The 10,861-nt window shown below is 36.9% G+C and overlaps 1 long non-coding RNA gene across 1 annotated transcript; it reads left to right on the top strand.

Annotated features, from left to right (window-relative positions):
* Positions 1-2,975: 2,975 nt before the first annotated feature.
* Positions 2,976-10,574, top strand: LOC122043025. Its single transcript, XR_006129425.1, has 3 exons — positions 2,976-3,617; positions 4,616-5,445; positions 5,545-10,574. It is a non-coding gene; the product is annotated as an uncharacterized LOC122043025 (long non-coding RNA).
* Positions 10,575-10,861: the final 287 nt, after the last annotated feature.

The raw sequence follows: 10,861 nt of genomic DNA, 5'->3' as shown, positions 1-10,861 counted from the left end.
ATGAATTATTATTGATAAAATTAAGTTGTGTGTTCGGGGCGAACACGGGATGCTTAATTTTATCGGGAGACCAAAACCAATTCCTCCTCTCGGTCCATATCGTAGCCTCTTGTATATAGAGATTTATACCCACCACATATCCACCTTCTTACCCAACCAATAGGGGCCGGCCAAGCTAAGCTTGAAGCTCAAGCTTAGGGCCGGCCAAGCCTAAAGGTTGGCCTTAAGGTGGCCGACCAATAGCTTGGAGCCCAAGCTTAGGTGGCCGGCCACATCATATTAAAAAGAATTTTTTTAAATTATTTCTTATGTGGATATCATAGTTTTAAAAGAGAGTTTAAAAATTAAATCTTTCCTTTTAAAGCTTTCTACAAAAGATTAAGAAAAGATTTGAAATCTTTCCTTATTTGTAGATTGAAAGGAGATTTTATTTTTAAGAAAAACTTTCCTTTTTAACCATGATAATAATTTAAAAGAGAAGTTTAAAAATTAAATATTCTCTTTTATTAGTTTCTACAAAAGATTAAGAAAAGATTTGATATCTTTCCTTATTTGTAGATTGAAAAGAGATTTTAATTTTTAGAGATAACTTTCCTTTTGGAAATTATCCACATGTTTAAAAGAAGAATTTTAATTTATAAAATTTTCTTTTTATTAACCAATCATGAAGGGATAAAAATTATTGGAGAAATTTTTATAAATTTCTAGAAACAAATTAGGAAGTTTTAATTCTTGTGTGAATTAAATTTTCCTTGTTTTGGGGAATTAGAAGTGGCCGACCATTATTATTAAAAGAAGAAAATTGTTTTTTAATTAAAATAATTTTTCTTTTTTATTTGTCAAGACCAAGGATTATAAAAGAGGGGGTAGAGGTGCCTTCACGGGTGATCAACTCTATTATTCTTCTCCTCTCTTTTCCTCCTTGGTGGCCGGCCCTAGCTTCTTCCTCTTCTCTTCTTCTTATGGCCGGCGGCAACCTCTCTTGGAGCTCTTGATGGTGGCCGGTTCTAGCTAGGAGAAGAAGGAGAGAAAGGTGGTTTTGTTTCTTGCATCCCTTGGAGCTTGGTGGTGGTGGCCGGACCTTTACTTCTCTTGGAGAATTGTGGTGGCTGAAACTTGCAAGGAAGAAGAAGGTGCTTGGTGGTTCTCATCTCGGAAGATCGTTGCCCACACAACGTCCGAGGTTAGAAGAGGAATACGGTAGAAGATCAAGAGGTCTTTTTAGAAGGTATAACTAGTAATTTTTCCTTTCCGCATCATGCTAGTTATTTATGGAAATAATACCAAATACAAGAGGCTTACGATTCTAGTATTTCAATATGTTTTCAAGTTGTGTTCTTTTATTTTTCTTTTCCTTGTGATTTGATTGTTCTTTTTGGTTGACCTAAAGTTATTTTAGGAAATTAAATATTAGCTTTCCATAAAAGGTTTTGTCTAGTCGGTGGTGGTTGTTCCCATATCCAAGAAGGCCATGTGCCTCGCCACGTCAGTACTGGGAACCAATTATGGAAATTAATATTTAATGGAATTAATAACTTAGGTGATTTGGATCAAACGTGTTAAGTTCCGCAGGAGATCCAAGTCTAAACCTTAAAGAACAAATAGATTAAGTTTTGGATCAAACGTGTTAAGTTCCGCAGGCGATCCAAAATTTAATTTAAAAGAACACATGGTAGCTAGGAAAAGGTTCAGACCTTTGTACAAAATTTTTGTACAGTGGAACCTCTAGATTTTCCGAGTAGCAACCAACATCCTCAACAATTTAGAAATGGATAACCGGTTACCATAAGTGCTTATGAGACCATTCCTACTGATATCGAGGTGCTTGGGAAGAGGGATTGTAGTGTTTTTGACAGGCCTGACCTCGTTTCCATTACTCTACAGGACTCCTCTAATATTTCTTATTGTGATGCTGTAGTTATAAGGATTTCTGACTCTACTGCTATTGTTGTTACAGATGTTGTTGATGATGCAGGTATTGATGTTGATGATGAGGAGAGTGTAGGGGATTGCATAGTGGAAGCAATACCCCAAGAATCATCTCTCCTAGTTGCACAATCACGTGAACTAGATGTTGATGATGTAAGTGTAGGGATTGCACATTGAAAGCAATATACCCCAAGAATCATCTGAGCAGAGTTTGAGCTATTATTTGATGATGAGGAGACCATAGTCACCATTCTAGGACCTCTCGGTACCTTTCAACATGACAAGGTTAGTATTTCTTGTGATTCATTAGAAAATTTCATAGAGGTACCAGTAATTGATTTTGTTGATTGTAATTCATTTTTAGATACATGTTTGATAGAGATTGAAATTATTTCATCTTTTTCTTACCCTGCACGCGTGCAGGAGATTTATACTTTCCATTTGCATAGACTTCCAGAGTGGTTGCTTCAATTGAACCGCCTACAACCTTTAGGGAGAACTTTTAAGGAGAAAATGGTAGAAGGAGAGGTGGTTACGTCAATTCTTAGTATTCCACCTCCAGCTTAGATTTTGTACCTTAACCGGCTCCAACCACCAAGAAGGATCATTCCACTACCAGCGTGGCTCCTACTTCTAAATCTTCTTCAACTGCCCGAAATAAAGGGGAGTCTGTTCTTTATTTTTCCTTTCACTTTATGCTTTTCTTTACTTCATACTTTACTTTTATACTTTGTATGCATATTTTACACTTTGTTTTGTCTTCCCTATACTTTGTTTGGTCTATATAGCAATTGATTTTAAATAAATTCTCCATGTGTGATTCTCCATGTGTGTTTAGATCCGCATTTATATCATATGTTAAGATTTGTATATTTTTTTAGATTTTAATGCACATTATCTCTTATTTTTGGAATTATGACTAACATTTGAATGCGGTCTTTGTAGGGGATCAAAGGGGCCAAGGACTCGATCAGATCAGATCAAATTTAGACTCAAATCTAATCTTGATTGAAAAGATAAAACTCTAAAGCAATTTAGACCGTCAATCCAAGATCAGGAGAGATTTGAGCCATCTATTGGAGATATGGTCCATCCAAGTCAAGGGAGAGCAGATCCTAGCCATTTATCAAGATCTGGAGTTTCAGATCCTAGATCTGAATCGATTCAGCCGTTGGATCATATCTGGAGAATTCTGGGCCGTCCGTGCAGATCTGAGATCAAATTTAAAAGGGAGAAACTACCGTGTTTTCCGTCAATCTTCCATAGTACAGTGCTCGCGTCAAACAGAGGAGGCGCGATCCTGCTCCGGCGAACCCGATCCACCTTCCACCGCTGGCGGTCAAGAGAGGTCAAGGGCGTCCCTTCCTCCGGTCATCATCCACCTGTCGCTAACCGGCGACGCCACTTCAACCATCTGATTTCCAACTCTGCCGCGACTTCGGGCGAGGAAGAAGAAACAGCGAAGCTGCAAGCCATCCTTCTTCTTCCCTGATCGGTTCCGATATGAGAGGAAGAAGGTCAGAGTTACGAAGGAGATAGGGTTTTACCATTTCCTTTGAAATTCTGTTCTGTCATTCCATCATCTTCAGCATTCATCTCCGATTGAAGCTCTGCCCGATCATCATCAACACCGAGTTATTCTGCTTGATCTTGATCCGATCTTAGCATGGAGAAGCCATAGCTTGGTTGTAAGCTCCATTCTGAAATTCGATACTTCCTTCGATGTATTGATTGCTTGCTTGTTTTCATGTTTTAATTCTGGTATGAATTATTGTTGGTTGAATTGTAATTGACTTGAATTCCCCATGTTTCGGATTTCATGTATCTGGGTCTGTTTTGAGGATGCTTTCAATGTGTCTGATGAAATTCCTCAACCATTCGTGTTACTCTGATTGTTGCATTTAAGTTCGTTAAATTCTTGCAATGCTTTAGTTAGTTGAGTGCTTATTGTTTCTTTGATGCTTGTTCTTCATGTAGATGCAATTAGTTTAGATCAGATTAGGCTTTGTTAAATGATATAGGTTTCTTTTGTTTCATGCTTTAGGATCATTAAATGCTTTATTCTCTTCATGTTGTCTTTCCTGTTCTTCCATTGTAGTCTAGGCTAGGTTAGGTTCTTATCACGTGCATTGCTTTTCATTTCTTAGTATTAGAACCCAAAACCCAGACTCCCCATTTAAACTTCAAAATACCAAGCAATAACATTCAATCCTGAGTTTATCACCTACTGTTGCATTCGTTGGGAGACGACCCGAGTCATCTCTATGCTACATTAGTGTAGAATGAATTTGGTTACTTAATTCTTTTGATACCTATTTCACGATAAAATCGGGTTGATCAAATTTAGCGCCGTTTCCGGGGAATGTTAGCGGTGTTTGATAACATAGGATTGATTTTCTCTTTTTACATAAAAATTTGAAAAAAAAAAATTGTTGTAAATGCTTTAATGTTCATATATCCATGCGTTTGATTTTATATGTTCATGTGTCTTCTGATCTTATCTTATCTGCTAGTGTTTCAGTGTAAGAGTAGGAAATTTCTTTGACCATGGATCCATATTATATTAGCCTCAGACTCGATTCTATCGGCCTGAACATCAGTACTACCTACCTATGGAGCAGCAGAATAGGTATGAGTCATTTCCTAATACCTATAATTCTAATGGGGTGGATCATTCATATTTCAGGTACGAGGTTGCACATAGTCAATTTACTGAGTCATATCCAGCATATCAAAGCCCACAGAGAGTTCAGAATGATTTTATAGCTATGCGGAAGAGGATTCGCGGTATTCAACAATTCAAGGAGGAGACATTGCATGAATATTGAAAGAGATTCAAGGAACTTTGCTCCAGTTGTCCTCAGCATCAGATCATTGATCAATTGCTTATTCTACATTTTTATAATGGGTTATTGCCGATCGATTTGTACATGGTGGATAAAGCTAGTAGAGAGGCCTTGATTGACAAGACTCCTAATGAAGCTATGAAACTTTTGGAAAACATGGCCGCCAATCCTCAACAATTTGGAAATGGATAACCGGTTACCATAAGTGCTTATGAGACCATTCCTACTGATATCGAGGTGCTTGGGAAGAGGGATTGTAGTGTTTTTGACAGGCCTGATCTCGTTTCCATTACTCCACAAGACTCCTCTAGTATTTCTTATTGTGATGCTGTAGTTATAAGGATTTCTGACTCTACTGATATTGTTGTTACAGATGTTGTTGATGATGCAGGTATTGATGTTGATGATGAGGAGAGTGTAGGGGATTGCATAGTGGAAGCAATACTCCAAGAATCATCTCTCCCAGTTGCACAATCACCTGAACTAGATGTTGATGATGTAAGTGTAGGGAATTGCACATTGAAAGCAATATACCCCAAGAATCATCTGAGCAGAGTTTGAGCTATTATTTGATGATGAGGAGACCATAGTCACCATTCTAGAACCTCCCGGTACCTTTCAACATGACAAGATTAGTATTTCTTGTGATTCATTAGAAAATTTCATAGAGGTACCAGTAATTGATTTTGTTGGTTGTAATTCATTTTTAGATACATGCTTGATAGAGATTGAAATTATTTCATCTTTTTCTTACCCTGCACGCGTGCAGGAGATTTATACTTTCCATTTGCATAGACTTCCAGAGTGGTTGCTTCAATTGAACCGCCTACAACCTCCAGGGAGAACTTTTAAGGAGAAAATGGTAGAAGGAGAGGTGGTTACGTCAATTCTTAGTATTCCACCTCCAGCTTAGATTTTGAACCTTAACCGACTCCAACCACCAAGAAGGATCATTCCACTACCAGCGTGGTTCCTACTTCTAAATCTTCTTCAACTACCCGAAATAAAGGGGAGTCCGTTCTTTGTTTTTCCTTTCACTTTATGTTTTTCTTTACTTCATACTTTACTTTTATACTTTGTTTGCATATTTTACACTTTGTTTTGTCTTCCCTATACTTTGTTTGGTCTATATAGCAATTGATTTTAAATAAATTCTCCATGTGTGATTCTTAGTAGTACCTTGAGGATCATAAAAGTTCTTCAAGTTTGACCATTAATTTTTAGGTCATTTTACATGATTGAATGCTTTACTTGCATGCTATTGGTTAATATCGTGATGGATTCTATTTTGATTAATTGAGTTTGATTGTTGAAAAATTACCTAGAGAGGACTACCTAAAGCCTATACTCTATTATCTTTTTGTGTGATATGCACTCATTCCAATTGAAACTCTAGAACTTCCTTTGCTTCTTTTTGAAATCACAATAACATATGTGTGCAGGAATATGATGAAGGATATTTCTTTCCCTATCTTCCTTTCAAAAGCTAGTTGAATAATTCACTCCACATTTTTATCTCTCACCATATTTGCTTTGTCATCCTTCCATTGAGAGTTTTGGTTGATTATCGTGATGAGTTAGATTGTTAGATGACAGACAAGACTTTAAGTATGGGGGAGGATTTGCATATGTTGGAGAACTTGAAAGTTTTGGATGGCTTCATGAGAAGATTGTGGCTGTGAACTGTGTAGTTTGTTTCAGTAGTTATGAAAGAGACTATCATTGCTTTTGGGGTTTATGAAGTTGGTTATGTTGGCTGGCTATTGGATGCACTTTGATTTTTGATCTTATTTTAGTGTGAATCTTAAAAGATATGCTCAAGGATTTTAAAGACTTTGGAGGGTTTATGGGTGTTGAATTCTGCTTTTGGAGCAGGAATTAAACCACATGTTGATGTTTTTGTCCTTGGTTCTGTTTGGGGCAGTTTAAAAGTAGGGAAGTCTGATTTTGGCTGGGTTGTAGTGCTAAAAAAAAATCATGTAGAGCTTAAAGAGAAAATTTACTGGGTTTCTGTTGGAACGGGTTTGATTCTTCATCTATTTGAATTCTTGTTGTGTGTTCTGTGAACATTGAGGGATTAGAGTAAGGATCTTGATTGCTTATTGTTGCTGGTGTTGTTTTAGTGTTACCAAAGTTCCTTCATTGTGAAACCTATGAATGCAGAAAGTTATTTGCAGGAACTGAAGTAGTGTTTTTGAGCTTGGAAATGAATTGCTTCAGGATCTGTTATAGTAGAGTGTGGAACTGAAGTGATGTGGTGATACACTGACCATTCCTGGAATCCTAATTCTGAACCCATGGGTTTAAGGTTACAGATTTCAGGATCTAGCTCAGTGCTAGAATTCTGAATTGAGGAATCAGAATCCTGAAACAAAATTCTTGAAGCTAAGTTATAAACCTGGAAGCTCTGCTGTGAGTTTCTGTGAAGATCAGTATTGTATCACAGTTCAAGTGCTGTATTTGTCATTGACCTTTTGAATCTATCAAGAGGATCCTGAGACATCAGAATATTGTAAAGTGATGGTCAAATTCTGTATTGACACAGAATCTGGATATTAGGAAGAACTGAAACCTAAAGATTTGAATTTCTGAGATACCCTCTTGAACTCCTAGAAATCTGATTTCTAACTTGAATATCTGAATGTCCGATATTGTCTTTGAAGAAAAATGCCATGAATTATTGGCAAAGGAGTCAACTTTGTTTACCTCTCCAACCATACAACAAGATAGTATTTCCTTTGCTGATCAACAAATAAGGATAATCCACAGCAGGAACTGCAGAAGTTTAGTGTCTATAAATTTATGCCAATTCATTATGCTGCTCCTGACCAGTGTTGTTATGAATTTAAGTTTTGAGCATTTCGGTGCTAAATGATACTCCCTTTCAAGTTGAACTCCGTATAACTTGAGCTGGTAACACTTTGAAATCTCAATCTGAAACTAAAGTCTAAGCTGCAGACTTCAAAACCAGATTCAAATTCTGTTTCTGGAATTGGTATTCCTGATATTCCAGGAATTAAGAATCATCATAAGATGTGTTAGCAGTAGAATATACAAATGTATTGCTGGTCTCTGAATCTGAGTTTTGAAGTCTTAAAATCAGAAATTCTTTAACCTTGAGTCTGAAACTAAATTCTGAAGATCCTGGAACCTGTGGAGCTCAACTTAGTGAGTTTCTGCTGGATGTTCTTCTCTGAAGTTTGAATGACAGGAAAAAAAAAATTCAGTTATCTTTTGGTTATCGAAATTTGGAACCCCCATCAATATGATTTCCTGAATGACACGATCGATATTTTGAACTCTGATTTTGAATTGTTTAAGGGCAGGAAATTCTGTTATCAAAAACAAAAATTGATTTCTGTAATTCCATTGAAACAAATCCATCAACTAGTTGAGTCCCTGCACATAGGAATTAACATCCTTTTGAGCATAAATGACACTTGCTTTCAGAACTTCAAATTACAAACCCATGTAAATGGATTCTGTTAAGTAGAATGGAAGGATTCCCAATTGAAATTCAACTTTCCATATAATCTGCAGTTTTGTTTGAAGCAATTAGGATTCGAAGTTCTTGACCCTCCTATTGTTATTAGGTGTGACAACATCTCAAATTCTATCAATTCAGTGCCAAATGATACATTCTTCCCAGCTGAGTTCTTCATGAGTCAACCAAATTATATCAGAGTCCAAGTTTTGGGACTAGATTTTTTTTAAAAAAAATTTTGAATTCAGGAAGCAGTGAATTTCTGAAACTGTTCCTTTTAAATTTTGAGATGTATGAATTGAAGCTCCACTCTTTTACAACCTACACATGACCCAACCCTTGAACTACTTGAATTCAGATTCTGGGCATGGCTACTGAATTCAGATTCTGTAAACCAGAATGTTAGAAAATGGTGGTAATTCTGAATTCCTTTTGAGCATGGTTATTGAATCATTGAAATGCAGAGTTTGATCCCAACTTAGGGGCTTTCTCGAATACAGGAATTAGGGAATTGTAGCACTCATTTGGTAAGTTGTGTGGTTCATATAATAAATGGTGACTGACACATGAAGAGTATCAAGAGAAGAGATAGCGTGCCAAGATTTTTGGGTGGTTATCAAAGTGAAGGAGAGTTAGTCTTAATCTCTTGTTTAATCATTGACAAATAATATTCATCTCTTTTCACATCAAATTGGTTAACTCATCAGGTTTATTCTTCCAATACTCTCACTCTCTCATCTATTCTTTTCCCTTATCCATTTTGTTAGCTTCACTTAACAGCTTTTTGACTCCATTTAAATTCATAATAAATCCTTTTCATTCATATATGTTATGTTTTATGGTGGTGGAGAATTAGAAAATGAGCAAGCTTATAGTAGTGAAATGTCATTAAGTTGTATTGAGTGAGCTCCACTTCCATCCATGATTTTGAGAGTTAGAGTAGGTACATTTACCCGGTGAAATTTTATCTTGCTTAGTTATTTCAAATGGATTGAAATCACCATGCTTATTCATTATTGTAGGGATTGTACTTATGATTGTTTTGATCTTTAAATGATCTTAGTTAAATTTCTTTTATTATCTTCTAGGTATTGTTAGGAAATTATTATGGAGATGATTTTTATCTTGCTTAGTTATTCCATGTTTCTTTGTTTTGTTTGCTTGCTCGGGACGTGCAAGAATAAGTGCGGGGGAATTTGATAACGATCATTTTGTCACATTATTTAGGATCCTATACTTCAGTTTTTGGAGTTGATTGTGTGTTTAGATCTGCATTTATATCACATGTTAAGATTTATATCTTTTTTTAGATTTTAATGTACATTATCTCTTATTTTTGGAATTATGACTAACATTTGAATGTGATCTTTGTAGGGGATCAAAGGGGCTAAGGACTCGATCAGATCAGATCAAATTTAGACTCAAATCTAGTCTTGATTGAAGAGATAAAACTCTGAAGTAATTTGGACCGTCAATCCAAGATCAGGAGAGATTTGAGCCATCTATTGGAGATATGGTCCATCCAAGTCAAGGGAGAGCAGATCCTAGCCATTTATCAAGATCTGGAGTTTCAGATCCAAGATCTGAATCGATTCAGCCGTTGGATCATATCTGGAGAATTCTGGGCCGTCCGTGCAGATCTGAGATCAAATTTAAAAGGGAGAAACTACCGTGTTTTCCGTCAATCTTCCATATTACAGTGCTCGCGTCAAACAGAGGAGGCCCGATCCTGCTCCGGCGAACCCGATCCACCTTCCACCGCTGGCGGTCAAGTGAGGTCAAGGGCGTCCCTTCCTCCGGTCATCATCCACCTGTCGCTAACCGGCGACGCCACTTCAACCATCTGATTTCCAACTCTGCCGCGACTTCGGGCGAGGAAGAAGAAACAGCGAAGCTGCAAGCCATCCTTCTTCTTCCCTGATCGGTTCCGATATGAGAGGAAGAAGGTCGGAGTTACGAAGGATATAGGGTTTTACCATTTCCTTTGAAATTCTGTTCTGTCATTCCATCATCTTCAGCATTCATCTCCGATTGAAGCTCTGCCCGATCATCATCAACACCGAGTTATTCTGCTTGATCTTGATCCGATCTTAGCATGGAGAAGCCCTAGCTTGGTTGTAAGCTCCATTCTGAAATTCGATACTTCTTCGATGTATTAATTGCTTGCTTGTTTTCATGTTTTAATTCTGGTATGAATTCATTGTTGGTTGAATTGTAATTGACTTGAATTCCCCATGTTTCGGATTTCATGTATCTGGGTCTGTTTTGAGGATGCTTTCAATGTGTCTGATGAAATTCCTCAACCATTCGTGTTACTCTGATTGTTGCATTTAAGTTCGTTAAATTCTTGCAATGCTTTAGTTAGTTGAGTGCTTATTGTTTCTTTGATGCTTGTTCTTCATGTAGATGCAATTAGTTTAGATCAGATTAGGTTCTGTTAAATGATATAGGTTTCTTTTGTTTCATGCTTTAGGATCATTAAATGTTTTATTCTCTTCATGTTGTCTGTCCTGTTCTTCCATTGTAGTCTAGGCTAGGTTAGGTTCTTATCACGTGCATTGCTTTTCATTTCTTAGTATTAGAACCCAAAACCCAAACTCCC

The sequence above is a fragment of the Zingiber officinale genome, chromosome 2A (genome assembly GCF_018446385.1).
Source record: "Zingiber officinale cultivar Zhangliang chromosome 2A, Zo_v1.1, whole genome shotgun sequence".
In the NCBI taxonomy this organism is placed as follows: domain Eukaryota; kingdom Viridiplantae; phylum Streptophyta; class Magnoliopsida; order Zingiberales; family Zingiberaceae; genus Zingiber; species Zingiber officinale.
The sequence above is the reverse complement of the archived record's forward strand: the minus strand, read 5'-3'. Positions and strand labels throughout refer to the sequence as shown.